Raw genomic sequence first — 15,763 nt, 5'->3', positions numbered from 1 at the left:
AAAGGAAGCTTTAAAAAGATTCCTTTTTAAAAGTATACGTGGATAATATGAAGAAAATGTGCACTGACTTTAGCAAAAGCTTCACTTCCATGCCTCCAGTAGTGATCAACAACCAAACAGCAGAGCTGATGCCACGATATAGAAAAACAGGAGTACTTGGTAATAAATTGAGCTTCAGTAGATTCACTGGTATAAAAAATATAAAAAGCAGGAACACCAGTGTACACATTTTTTAGCTCTTCATTTTATTGTTAGTCCTGCTTTTATATTAGTGTTAGGGAATAGAATAAACCACTCAAAAGCTGAACTCCTCAAATAGTTGAGACCACATCTAGAGACGTTTATAAAAGTCCATTTTGATAGTTAAAACACAAAACATTCCTGAAACTCTTATCCTAATGCACGGGGGCATCTTGGGACATGATCGAAACATAAACAAATACATACACAGTGAAACATTTAAACAGCAGCAGACTGAGACAGGGACTCCTCCATCACATCTCCAAGAAAAAAAGTCATGGGGGTTACAACCAATAAACAGTCAGCCACTCCAAGTTTGTGCCTCTGCAGCAACAATACCAGGAGTTCTGCTGATGGACCCTGTCCAGGAAAATACTGCTAGTATGAATCAGCAAATACTGGTGAAGAAGGTTTTAGCCAGCCTCACAAGCTGCTGCGGGAAATGAAAGGCAACCTGCATGGTACATCAGGAGACGTAATAAAAGGAATGCTTTGTATAAAGGCCAGGGAAACGATGTGTTTCAAGTTCTTAAATACAACTGATATGCATTATCTAAATGTTTATCAAAGAAATGTAATGCTTCCCACCTTGCCACTTGCAAGAGAGTATACAAAATCCAAACTGTTGAAGTTATTTGAAAAAAGAAAAAAAGAAATTCATAAATCTTTTTGTAAACTTATGGAGCGCCATTCTAAGTGAGAAGTCGCCACTCAAACAAAGTGAAAATGATTCACAGGGTTTTGGATGACATAAACAGTTCATGAATCCTTCTAGCAGACCATACAATATTTGAACTCCTTTAGAGACCACAGAAGAACATGAGAAGCAACACAGTTTTTGCTTGTTTGGAAAATGAACTGCATTGATTTATTTTCTGCAGCTAGAGTCGAGTTCAAACTTTCCCTTTGCTGAGAATGAAACTAAAGCTGAACGATCTCTGGCCTAATGTTTGGCATCTGATAAGCATTGTGATCAAGTGCATGAATATTACTTAATCCTTCTAGATGCATTCCCAAAACAAGTAGTTCAACTTTTACTGATGAACTACTAATTACAACATAAACAAACTAGTATTCCCCGAAAGATGTGTGTTTTATTTGTGCTTTCTATTAAAGTTCCCTATTAACACAAAGAAAAAAAGACATATTGTAGGAAAAGACAACTTGCTGCTATCTGGAAATGTACAGACCAGACATGAATTTACAATTTCATTTGAATTATTACTCTCCATCTGCTCGTTGCACAGGATCTGTTTCCAGGGCACTCAACCGCGTGTTGGTCTTTGTGTTTCCTTACCATCCAAGCCCAGAAGGATTTGAAAACATTATGAACAGGACAAAGTAATGCCTCAACATGTAAACAAATTGCTGGTGTTAAAAGGGGAAACAATGAATGACAGGAGTTTTGCTAGGGGGATTACTGACTCATTTTTTAACCTTTCAGTGGAGCCGTGGTATCAATTATTTAAACTCTGTAGGTGGGTTATGTTGATCTCTGGCTCTGGCTCACTGTGATGTTTCATTTGGTTCCCCGAAGTCCTTGTGTTTTTCTGCAAGACCTTCATCAGCTTACACATGTTTTAACTGTAACTCATTCACTGAACTGTATCTCACTCTATCCTCAGATGAATCCGACCCTCAGTCTCTCGAGCAACATGAGTCACAGCCAGCGCACACTGAAAGCAACAGCACACGTACTATGAATCATAATTTGCTCAAGATAAAATGTAGGACTACTCGACTAACAAAAATAAAGAATAATGGAGAAATAAGTCTCATGGAATTAATTTTTTATTTTTAGACAAAAAAAAAAATAAATAAATACCACAGCAACTTTTGTTTAAAAGATTGAGTGAAGAAAGTGGAGATCTGTAGGACTCGCTGCCTTCGGAGAACCAGCAGCATCATCAAGGACTCCTCACACACCGCCCACCACCTCTTCAAACTCCTGCCCTCAGCGAGGCGCTTCAGGGCAATAAAGTCATGGACAAACAGAATAAAAAGCAGTTTCCACCTGAATTTCTTACAACTTTGGCACTTAAGAAGTATAAAAAAGATCATATGTTGGCTGTGAGAACAGAACATGCCCCAGTCATGAATAAATGAATATATGATTTTGTACATTGTCAGTACAAAATTAAAAGCAGGATGCTGTTTTATCCCCCGCCAGTCTTTCATCACTACTTTACAACACATCCAGAGGTCATTTTCATCCATTATCTGCTCAGCTCGTTACCATGGTTACTCCAGCAGGCACTTTGAGTCCCCCAACAGCTCACAAACCCTGAACAGGCTCCTCATTTTGACTTCTTAACCATTTCTCTCATCAAGAATAAAAGTTCTCATTATTGGTATAATTCAGAACATTTGATAAATACTGGGATTTTTACAGTTTTTTTATTTTTTATTTTTATGTTTTATTGCCGCAAGAAGAAGTAGTAGCTAAAATACCTCCAATACAAACTTGGCGAGATAATATTTTTCTGACACATGAATTAAGAATAAATGTAGACTCTCTTATGGATTTTGGCTGTGAGTTTTACTCAAAGTGCAAAGTATGTCTCAATTACACAAAATGAAAAATAAATAAACTGAATAAATAACGGTAAGACAAATAGTAGGTTTAGGTTGATGTGTTTTTTCTTACTTTGGCCTGAGTTTTTACCTTAAGCAAGTTCACGACATGAGATAGTAACTGATTGAGTTTCTCTCCAAAGTTTTGCAAACATTCACATTAAAGTGGAACAAAAAGACAAGAATCTCTGCTTTTTAATTCATCATCTCAACTTTTTCTTTGTCTTCTTTTCATACAAAACATTATCTGTTTACGTTAATAACGAGTGTGCTGTGCAGCTAAGTAGTTTCCACTTATTTAAATGGGATGCAGAGTTGCTTCTGAGGAAATAAATCTTTGGATAGCCAAACAGACATTTACATTGACATTCATTGTTCCCTGGTAATGGAACAATGAATGAAAAGTGTGCCTTTTGACTTGGCACACTTAAAGATATGAAATCAATACTATCACAAACTGCCTGACAAAAAAACAATGTGTCCACTAACTGTTGGGAAATTATTTTACATCTCTTGCATTGACTTAGTTTCAAATTAAACTAGAAATTGGATCTGGATGACATTTATGTCTGTAGCCACTCTATGGTTTAGTAATTAAAGCAGGCGTCTGTTTCAGCAGACAGGAATCACAAAGGGACCTGGTTTCACACTCAGGCATGGCAACAGTTAAATTGACTTGTTAGTGATGCTCCAGATTTATTGGGACCTTGTCTTCTGCAATGAAATTTTTAAAGACCATCATCAATATGATTATACTCAGGGGAATATCAGCCTTTTGACGTTTGAATGAAGGACTGGTGCAAAAATGAAAGAAAAAAAAAATCAAGAAAATCAAATTAAGACTTTAAAGTGAAACACCTGAATTTTGAAATTTTGTTTGCAGAGGCATTGGCTGCAGTAGTAACAAATATCAGGGGCCTCAGTGTTTTTTTCACATTAATACCATTCTCCAGTGCTACACTTATTTTTAAGTCTGCCACGTTAACAGTGTTTTCAAAATTTGCCAGGGATGTGGTTATGCTTTCCCTGCACTTTAAACATAAGGAGCTGACTGCCTTGTTTTGATGCTGTACAGTTAGTTAATCTGACTGCCTGACAGTACATATGAAAGTTTTTCTTGGATTCTTGGATAAGATTGAGCACAGCAATCTTTTCAAGATTCCTATTTTTATTTTTGTTTAATTTAGAAATTAGTTTGATGTATTTTACAGTTGTTAATTATTAAGTCCAACATTTTAATGTAAATAATTTGCTTTATTTAGTGAAGTCAATAAATGCTTGATTAAATGGTGCTGACTGAAAGGACATCTTTGTGAAATAGCTGTTAAGGTCAAAGTGTTGTAGTTTTCACATGCAGATCGCTTTTGCAAGCATTTGTACAACAATGGGTGGCTCTCAGGGAACTTAGTAAATTCCAAGTGTGCGTACTGTGATGGGAGCCTTCATGTAAAATATTTCCAGTCGTGAAATTTCCTCTCTGTTAAATTTTCCACTATCAAGTTTTAAGGATGTTACAAGAAAATGGAAGAGATTAGTAATGACAGAAGCTCAGTGATAAAGTGGTAGATCATGTAAAAGAGCAAAGTCACAGAAGTAGTGAGCTGAGAACGCTAACTTTCTGCATTAGTTACAGAAAGTAATTAATGCTGTATTGGTCCTTCAGACTAATAAAGGTCTAAAGGACCTTTATTGGTCCTTCAGAATAGTCTAAGAAGGATGTTTAGCTAGCTTCATGAAATAAATTTCCATTCAAGTCTTACATTATCACATGCAATGCAAGGCATTGGCTCCAATGTTGTAAAGCACACTGCCTGTGGACTCTACAGAAACATGTTCTCTGGAGTGATTAATCATCATGCCTCTCTGTCTGAGACTCTATGGGTTAAATCTAGGCTCTGCAGCTGTCAGGAAAATAGCATTTGTTTTTATTGTGTCAAGTGTAAAGTTATGATGTAAGCATATTTTTTAAATCATTGGACTGGGCCACGTGGTTCCACTGAATGGAACCTTTAATGCTGCAGCTTACTGAGACATTGTGAACAATTTTATGCTTCTGACTCTGTGTGTTGGCGTCTCAGGGATTTCAACTTGTTTTCTAATACGAGTGTGCACCGGGGGAACAAGCACAGACCATTCATAATCACAAGTTGAACAGCAGATTACCTTTGGGTTTGACCAGGTCAGATTTATGACTAGTTTATTTCATCTCATTTAAAGTTTCAAATCCTTCTGAGATAAAAAACAACTTATGACTGTTCTTGGTTAGAAGTGATGGGCTCATAAGGGGGAGAGGTTTACAGAAACATCTCAATGGAGAGGGTCTGAATTAAAATACTAGTGGGTATGTAGAGTCACAGATGATGTGATTTTCCTTTTTAACCAAAAAGTTTTTTAAATTCTCTTCATACTTGGAGCAATCCTAAGTAACTTGTTGGCAGCTGTGACTGTGTTTCTGACTGACTTTTTCTGTACCTAAGTGGTATTGCCAAAGTAACAGATCATACAATAAGCTAAAATACTTGGAATAAAGGTTTTTTTCTTGGCTGTTGACACAAGAAACAAGCAATTCTTTTAAGAAGTGTAATCTTTACTGTGACTTAATTTGCATGAGATTCGTCCCATTTCAGCTTGTTGTCTAGCACAGTGCCAAGATATTTGTAATTAGTGACAGAATAGTCTCTCCGTTAATGACTGTGGCAGAGAAGGGTTGTGACCTTCTAAAATCAATGGACATTTCCTTATTCTTATTAGTGTTTAAATGAGGTTTGACTTATTGAACCAGTTGAAAAGGGAATATAAAAGTGGACCACAGCATCCCTTTCATTTAGGAGGCTCACCGAAGCTGAGTTGTCCACATATTTAATAAAGTGCCTGTTAGGTAAAGTGCTAGTGCACATGTGTCAAACTCAAGGCCCTCGGGCCACATGTGGCCCGCCATGTCATTTTATGTGGCCCGCCCCAGCATTTTATAGACCGATGATTGACTTAAAATAGGTTTTGAGCACGAATTGACTACAAACTACATCTCCCACAATGCATTCCGATTTTTACCAGCCAACATTACGGCTTCTCGCCACTAGAGAGCAGCAGAGTCACTTCAAGCTGCTTATTGATTTTCCCAGCGAATAAAACTGAGATATCGACAAGCTAACATCAAAACGTCCAAGAAAAGAAACATCGATTTACAAGTAAGACTGTGAATGAAGATGTGTGTGAGTTGGTGTCAGGGCGGCAGGTCGCGCTAGACTTTTTTTGTTATCCGTTATCTTGACCGGCAACATAAAAAAAATCGGCCATGTACTATTTTTATCCGTGAAATTACAATCATATTAACATCGGCTATTTAGTCGCATTTTATGCGGTTTAGTTAATATTCACCGTGAATCCAGATCCCATCACAAATTAAGCAGATAAATGCATCTCCATTTTTCTCGTAGTGACAAAAACCACTGACTGAGGCCCCAATAACTTTTAATAAATTAAATTAAGCGACTTCACTTAAATTAGCATCACTTCACCCGCTGGGGTCTGAACGCACTTCCTCCTGGTTCCCATCTGCAGAAAAATCTGCGCTAATTCATCAGTCAGTTGGATCTGTCTGATCCAAACAGACAGATCCAGATTCAGTTGATCCAAACAGATCAACTGAACTCTTAGTGTTTGACCCTGCACAGTCCGGTGAGCTTTTACCAGGATTTTTTTTTTTTTTTTTTTTGCGTGGTTTCGCTTCTCTGAAACGGACAGATGTTACGTCTGCAGCTCCTCCAGAGCGCCGCTCTCCTGGGTAACATGCACCCAGAAGGCTCCATTTGTTAAATCCGCTGGATGAGTTACTCCCAGCGGTTTTTAAGTCTTCGCAGTCCGCAGTGGATTGCGCATGTTACAGTCTAATTAACTTTTGCGTTGTCATTTATTTCCTCAAGATAAACTGCCGGCTCCTCAAATGGATTAACACAACGTTGCATTCTCTTTAGTTTTCTCTGGTCTGTAATGGAGACTTGAATTTAATGCTCCATTTCAACCAAAGGTTTGTAATGTGCTTCCTAACCATGTTTTGTAAGTATTGATTTTATTTTATAGCCATTTGGCCAAGTCTCTTGTATCTGCTAATGACCATTTGTATCTGCTAATGACATCTTCAATACATTTTTTGATCCCAGGCTTAGTTTATGGACTGAACACACAGAAACAGTTACCATTACACATTTTGAACTGTTGATTTTATTTTAGAACCATTTTTTAATTGTAAAGTGTTGATTTTATTTTTGAACCACTTTTTAATTGTAAAGTGTTGATTTTGTTTTTGAACCATTTTTAATTTTAAAGTGTTGATTTTATTTTTGAACCCTTATTTATTTTGAAGTGTTGATTTTGTTTTTGAACCCTTATTTATTTTTGAAGTGTTGATTTTGTTTTTGAACCCTTATTTGTTTTGAAGTGTTGATTTTATTTTTGAACCCTTGTTTATTTTGAAGTGTTGATTTTGAACCCTTATTTGTTTTGAAGTGTTGATTGTCTGAAGGACCTCAGACATGAATTGCCCCATACGGGGTTTGAACCGATGACCTCAGCATTACCAGCATGGTGCTCTAACCTGCTGAGCTAACCTACCTTACAAATTTAAGAAGAACTTACATGATCTTACCAGAATGAAGATTTGATAAAAGTGCTTATATTCTAATGTTTTTCAAAACAACATACATAATATTTTATTTTCCAGAGATTTTGTATTTTGAAGTGTTTATTGTATTTTGGAACCATTTTTAATTTTCAAGTGTTGATTGTATTTCAGAGATATTTTTTATTTTAATGTGTTAATTTTATTTTTGAACCATTTTTTATTTGTAGGTATTGATTTTATTTTATAGCCATTTAGCCAAGTCTCTGTAGAACCATTTGTCTCTGCTAATGACATCTTCAATACAATTTTTTGATCCCAGGCTTAGTTTATGGACTGTAATGTGAAATTAGGCACAATTATAAGTCTGACAGTTTGTTCATCAAGTTACTGTGCTCTCTGAGAGGATCTGTGGTATAAGTATTTGACATTGTTCCATGCCAATGGTTGACATTAGTCTCTAACAAAATGTGGATCATCTACCAGGAACACTACAAAGAGCATGACTTGCTGTAGTGTAGTGGTTATCATGTTTGCTTTACACGCAAAAGGTCTCTGGTTCGAAACCAGACAGAAACGGTTTTTGTAGGTTATGCATCTCTTGGGGTGCAGTGAGACAACAAGAGCCTTCCTCTTTCGTGATGGTTCATTTGCCAATCGACTTCAATGTAGGCTTCTTTGAAATCGAAGCTCATTATAAGCCTCTACAGAACTGAATGAGGGAAGTCAACCTTTTGTCTGGGGTGTTTTAGCAGGGATGCACTCCTGATTTGTACCGTCAATGTGGCCCGTTGAGGGTGGCCAAGATGCTGAAGTGGCCCTTGGTGAAATTGAGTTTGACACCCCTGTGCTAGTGCATGAAGTAGAGGTGATAAAACAACTCTGCTTGTTGTCATTTTAGCAGAGGGAAAACAGCCTCCTCTGACTCACTTGCAAGTCCATAACCCAAAATTCATTAGCCAGCATGTCTGCAAGAGTCTTTGATATCATAGTATTAAAAGTAGAAGATAAATCCTCAAATAAATGAGTCTACGGTGTCTTAAGATGTGTGTGTGTGCACACTTCATTAATGTCAGAATTGCATCCTCCACCCCCCTGGATGATTTGGAGAATTTCAGTAGCTCCATAAGATGGTGGTACCTCTTTACCAGACACTTCATGAACAGAGATGTCAGTGCTGTTGGTTGAAAGGCCTTGGGTTCTGTAGGTCTTTTAATTTTTGGAACAGGTACAATTATAGACGTTTTCTCCTGGGTAAGAACTTTGCAGAAAGAGTAAAAAATGTTAGTGATGGTGTCAGGGCCATGGCTTTCCCAGGGGTTCTCACATGTAGAAATGTAGAAGACATCAATGTCATGATGTGTGGATGAGGTGGTGAGGAGAGACACAGAGACCCAGGTTGTGATGAAGATGATGATGATTTAATGATAAATATCCACAGAACAGAACAACAGGGAGCACAACTAACACACGACAGCACAGGGAAACTGGCTAGTACACATGACAAGGATCCGACCAAAGACAAAGACAACAGGTGGGACTAAATACACTGGGAGGGTAATCAAAGAAACAAGACACAGCTGGGAACAATTAACAGGGAGAACATAGACTCAGGGGAACTGGCCAATAAACAGAGAAAAACCTCAAAATAAATACACAGAAAACACAGATCACAACAACCAAATTGTCTGATATTTAAAACAGTGGCCGATAGAGGTGGGAATTCACTTCACTGCAAATTTATATAAATAAATTCCAACATGAAAAGCAACAAGGAGTATAATGTATGCTCAACACATGGAGCACTTGAGAAGAAATATTTTTTGTCTGTACACGCACACACACACACACACACACACACACACACACACACACACACAAATTTTTGTGAAAAATCAATTTATTCTGACTCAGAGTGTCTATGATTAAGTTGAGACTAAAGTGAAAAATATATGTCTTTCTACCTGTTGCCAATTTATATTTGTGGTTTGCAAACACAGAAACACCCTGTGAGAAAGTTACTCTCAGTCCCTTTCTGAAAACATCTAAATCCAAGACTCTGTCATTATTGCTCTGGCATCTCTAAATGGGAATGAACTTGTCTGACTCTGACTCCGCCTCCACCGCTGCTGGCTTCCTTGATCAGAATCACAATGTGATGCTGCAAAAAAGAAGGCGCTCTAAGGATGCACCACTAACCACAGCAGTGGGTTAAGTGGTTGTGCGATTCATTTGGATTTCCTGCCAACTTTTTCCAGTTCACACCCTGCAGTGATATTAAAAATGTGATGTGCAGCATACAAATGTCTCCCATTTCCGTAGAACTCTGAGTCAGAGCATGAAGAATCGCTTCAAACAAACACTGATGACAAATTAGTCATGTCATGGTCTGACTTGGATTAGAAAGGAGCCACAAACACTCTTGGTGGAAGAAAAGCCAAATATATTGTTACCTGTTTATGAAGCGCCTTGTACATGAACTGACTCATGATGACTACTTGTGTTCTTTAGATAGGGCTGCTGATATTCTTCATGTAATATCAATTAACTGTGGTTGGTAAATGACTTTGTTACCCTCTGGAACAAATTAACATGATATTATGCCAGATGGTTTATCACGGAAACCATCTGTCAGAAAAGAGCAGGTACAGAGACACTTTACAGTAAGAAGCAATGTGAAGTGACTGCAGAGCAGCTGCTGATTACTAGCTTAGTTTAATAGTTGAAGTTACATAATACACTGAAAGCATAAGGCGGTTTATCATCAATTTTTAAAGCTGTGGACGGATGGATATATTGAGATGAGGCTGTGCTTAAGTAGAAGCAGTCACTAAGAAAAAAAAGACATTTATTTACTTTCATAAAGAATCAACTATATTGTTTGTAAAACACATTTCTGTTTAGCTTTACAGGAGGAGCTAATCAGTGTACCTGTTCAGCTCCATTCCTGCAACTGTAGGGATTTTAATTTCTGCAGGAGGTTGATCACAACATGTTGCAAGACTTGTAAATTTCACAAACATCGTTCTTAGAAAGAAATGTTTGTGAAATCTAATTCTGTAGCCAGCTCATTATTTTTGTTCACTTTTTATACCTAATAAACTCAGGTATGATACTTTATAAGTCTAAGAAAAACTTTCAGGAAAAAAAAAACAACTAAATATATCAAGTGAACAAATTCTCTGTACCTGTCTATTACATCCTAACCTGCTGATTTGGAAATAATTTTTGAGAGAACTTCATGAAAACATTACTTCACTGAAATTGATCTTTTATGACTTTAAAAGGGACCTGGAGCTCATAAACCACCCCTAGGTATACTGCTGACATCAGGCTCTTAGAAGTTTATTTTTATGACCAGCTTTAATCGGTCTTCGGCAGGAAAGGAGCCAACACTTTATGCTGACACTGGGCAGGTGAACATTGCAGATCTGTCTACACATTTATCTTATCAGTGTCTTATCAGGATGTCTTTTTTTTGCCGTGCAGTCTCTTCCGTCTTTTAGGCATTCATTCAACGTATTACCCTGATATGTAAAGTTCTGTGTTTGTTAAATGATGTTGTACTGACATTTTGTTTGTTGGTTTAGTAAAATGTTTTTAAATTGTATATATGCTTTGAGTTTTGGCTGTCTGGCTCTGAAATAGGATTGTTACGCTTTCTTTAAATAAATGACCGTTTACCCAATCGCATGACACACGTGGGTCTCTTTGTATATTATCTGAGCATATTAAGACATACTATAAATCAGAGCTACGATTAAGTTCACCGTTTTTCATATCCCTGGTTTAAAGTAAGCTTTTAATTTTACAAACCTGTTTCCTCTGACATAAACTAATATAAATGTTTTGGAATGGCTCTCCTGGAGTCTAGACATGAAACTAAAAGAGATTCTGTGTAAGGAGTGACAGACTATGGTAAGAGTAATAAAAATTAATAATAATAATAATAAAAAGATTACATTAGGATTATAAAAAAGTAAAGAAAGATTAGGATAATTGGAAGGAAGGCTTTAGGCCTCAGAATTGCAGCACATATCAATATACCAACTGAAACATGCAAGGTGCTTATCAGCAACTAAAAGAAGAGTTTGACCTATTTATTACTAATGAAGATTTTTCAATTTTTATTGAGAAGAAAGTTCATATTGTGAAGAAATGCATGTTTAAAATTTAAGACATACATAAGAAACATTAGAAATATTCACGTACTTCATGATGGTTAAAAAAAGTATGCAAATTTTAAATGCTGTGCAAAATTACAAATTGTCAAGGTACTATGACACATTATGAACAAATGCTGCCATGTAATATCAAGACAGAAACAACCAATCAAAGCACTGACACATAAACTTCAAAAAAATGTTCAGAGATGAAAACATTCAGCTGAAATGAAAAGATGACCAGTGTATACTGGTCAGATCCTGTTGTGTTCATTTTTCCCAGAACAAAAATATTTTCCCACTGCCTTTCTATTTATTGAACTACAAGTACATCCAGAATTAGCTTGGCTTGTTAACTCAGAGCGAAGATAAAAGCACCTGTCAGTAAAACTAATAAAGCTGCTGCAGCATTCATCAGGTCCTGCCTGGACCGACTGTAGCCATCTGGTAGAAACTGCCCGTCTCATGCAGGAACATTGATATAGATGATCTAATGAACACGCCTGTGCACTGAGCAGTGAAATATTTAAGGTTGTGCCTTTGGCTAATTTGTTTAAACAGGAGCTGAAGCTTCCCTTGGCTGCATCGACTCCATCTGTTGTGGGAACTGGTTTTATCCGGGGAAAAACACTAACCACAGTGACATTGGCAATCATTAAAGCCAGGATTGATCATGGACCTGCAGCATGTTTCTCTGCTCAGTGTGTTTCGCTGAGGAGGAAATGCAGGTTAGAATGAGGAGGTATACGGTTTGTTGGATGGAAAACTGGACCACATTTCTCAGTGCATTTTTTTTGTGAGAATAACTGAACAGAAAGAAACTGTAGAACACAACATAGCAGATCTCATTTCCTTTTTCCTCGTCCATGTTTTGCCGCTTTATTGATCAAAGCAGTAGATGTCGAGCCAATAAACATCATGTCTTTAAGCTGTGCTCTCTGAAGTATTTTTGTCTTCTCGGTGAATTAACTGCATTTGTCATTTGAGAGACTCCTGAATTTGAGCCCTCACAGATGTTACAAAGGTGTAAACTGCTGCAAAGCAACAACCTGGTGCAGCTCTGGTAGAACATTTGTGTGAGTAAAGTCACGACAACCCATGAACCCTTATAGGGCATTTAGAGGACTATTGTTCTCATGTCAAGTCTTAAGCACAGGGAGTGAGAGTTGGTCATTATTATGCTATCGATCGATCGTTTCAATATGAGTGCAGCACCTTGTTTTGGCAGAACCAATTCTCGTGCGTCAGCAGTCCACAGCCTAGAGTGACACGACGAAACTCGCTGCTCGAGTGCAAGAGCAGCTCATATTTGTGAAGAAGAGATGAAAAACATAAAAGAAAAAAGTTGCTGGTTGACTGACATGCATGCTCATAGTTCGCTATTGGGTGCCTCGTTTCTGACAGAGCAGTAATAAACCCCTGGTAAAGTGCATGAGCTCAGGTTCTCAGGCAAGGAAATGTTTCACAATAAGGTGTGTTACAAGTAACTCTGGTGTTATTTTGGCTATCAGTTACAGTATGACAGCCAATTCAATTACTTGCAAAATGAATGCCCTGGTATTTAGGATCACTTTTGAGGTCAAGCAAACGAGCTAAGAAAGCCAACCAGATGATTCATTGAAACACATTCTAACCCTGACTTTAAATACAAGAGAACCGCAGCACATTCTCTACACACTGATAATCTGGTTCAGAGTCGGGGGGCTCCTGCTGGGGGCTGCTGCATAGCAGAAACACAGAAACACAAAGGACAAATAAACCACACACACAACTATACATACACAAGTTAGACATTTAGTCTAACTTGCATGTTGTTGACCTGTGTGACAAAACTACGGAGTTCAATAAAGAAAATAAAGTTGGGAAAAACATAAACAAGGATTTGAACTCTGGGCTTTCTTACTGCAATACTATCTGTGAAGCTCAGTTTTATATTTGTTATCTTAAATTTTAAAGGAGTTGTGGAACTGAGAAAAAGTTGATATTTGCTGAAGCTCTAGGCGACATGCCGTTTTTTGGGTAACACTTTATTTGAAGGGCTGTGCATAAGACTGACATGGGACTGTCACAAACATGACATAACACCTGTCATAAACAGGAATGACTCTTCACAAATGATTATGACTGTTGTCCTGAAGTGTCATTTGGTAAATAATGACACTTTTAACACAAAGGTTTTTAATAAAAATGTTGCATTAAAAGTTCATTAAAAGTGTAAAGTTTGCATTATTCAGCAAGTGATGATACTTTTAATATAAAGTTCCATTGAAACTCAATTTAAAAGCCAATTAAATGTGTCAACTTTGAATTAAAAGTGTCATTATTTAGCAGCACACCCTTGCAGCACACCGGCCCTTGAATCCTGTATTTGGAGATTAGATTAGATGAGTAATTTAGGATCTTCAAACTCCTGTAGTCTCAGCTAAGCATAAATACAATTTCCCTCCAGCCAAGTTCCTCACTTATTTTTTCAAAAGTCCCATTATAAAGAACTTGTTGTCCAAAGTGTTATTACAGCACACTTTGTTCATTTTCTCCTTTTTATTTATTCATGTCTTTATTTATTGCTGTAATGTGGAGTTGCTCCGTATTGATCTGAGGTTTCCTACTGCTGCTGCCAGGTTCTCCGCCATCATCAGAACGCTGAGGCAGCACCAGGCCACCGCAAATGGTAACACAGTCACCAAAGCCTGTGTTCTGTGTGTCCTGAGCCAGTCACCCTGTTTAAAGTAATTGCTTTACGATTTATTGCAACATACAAATCTTTAACCACTTTGAACCTAATTCTTTGTAATGGTGAACCCTCTCCTCTGTTTGGCCCAGTGGATGATTATGAGGTACAGAGTTTTAATCATACGTTTAGGAAAGGTTTATATATATTCTTTATTGGATTTATTGCTGTAGCTGCTCCATGAAATGCCAGTAACAACATTTTTGTGTGCTTGAACGAGCTGCAATGTGCAGGAGTTTTAACTTTGTGCCTATTCCAATTGTTGCCAGTGCAAACAATGTTGCTAAGCAGGACTCAAGTCCAAGAAACTATAAACATGTTCTACACCAGCCCCGCTCATGTTAACATAGATAAACATCTACTTATTTTCATCAGCAAACAGTGCTAAAGTGGTACCGCTTAGGTTCAAGTGATAAAAAGGGAACATTTTCAGACTTTTTAGGCCATAAATCTCATTGTCTATTCTGAGATAAGGTGGAAAACTTTCCGTAGCGGAGCAGGCACGAAAAGAACATGCTCCAAATGAGGAAAATCAGCATCACCCTGAAGCATGTGGCTGCTCTGTTAGGAGAACCCCAGGTGTGCATAGTGGTAATTCTCTTGAAGATTTCCATAGAAACCGCAGCACCACAAGAACCCTCAGTCATTCAGACAAACTGATTAGTTAACAGGGATCGAGTTTATGCCACGGTCCTGCTCACTGTAGGACACGAGTCCTCGCCCTGTGAAGTAATTAGTAAGCAGCCCGTTGCTTGCGACATCAGGGGATTAGTGCCATTCGGGCATTTTCATGCCTAATGACAAGCCTGGACTCATGAAAAATGATGCAGTGTTGTGAAATTGTTTGATTGCTTTAGTGAACCATCAGCCTTAGAGCATCAAACTCTTCAGTGACTCGATATAAAAATCTGTGATTCTCACATTTCTTTCCTCTCAGCAGGGCGCTTCAGACAACTGCGTCTCTCTTTTGGTAACAGTGCATCCTACTCAATGTGCTCATCATGTGTGACAACAGAAAAAAAAAATAGAATGCTCCTGCAGTTATGCATGACATTTCAATCCTGTTTTATTTGATTAAGAGTTAATTACATGGCAAAACATAGATTTCTGAACTTTCTTCCTTAAACTGTCTACAGCATGACAGGTTTTTGTGAGTCTTAAAACATCCATTAAAAGAAATTTTTCTTCCCTTTTCCTTCAGCCAGGTCAGCTGGAAACTGGCAGCACACACTGGTGCCTGCTTAAATATGAATATGAAGCTCTACGTTTCGGGGAAAGAGGACAGCTAGATTGAGAAGTGAGCTTTATAAAAAAATCACCTGGAACAGAGATACAACATGTTCTCTCCACTGCTGTCAGCTACTGTAACCTGGACACAGAGGTTCAGAGATGATGGAAGTGGGTCAGGTGACCCAGCTGCTTTTACCACAATTATTA

This window comes from Poecilia mexicana, unplaced genomic scaffold (assembly GCF_051168715.1).
Source record: "Poecilia mexicana isolate PSO_F unplaced genomic scaffold, ASM5116871v1 scaffold_4, whole genome shotgun sequence".
In the NCBI taxonomy this organism is placed as follows: Eukaryota; Metazoa; Chordata; class Actinopteri; order Cyprinodontiformes; family Poeciliidae; genus Poecilia; species Poecilia mexicana.
This window is presented reverse-complemented; position numbering follows the sequence as displayed.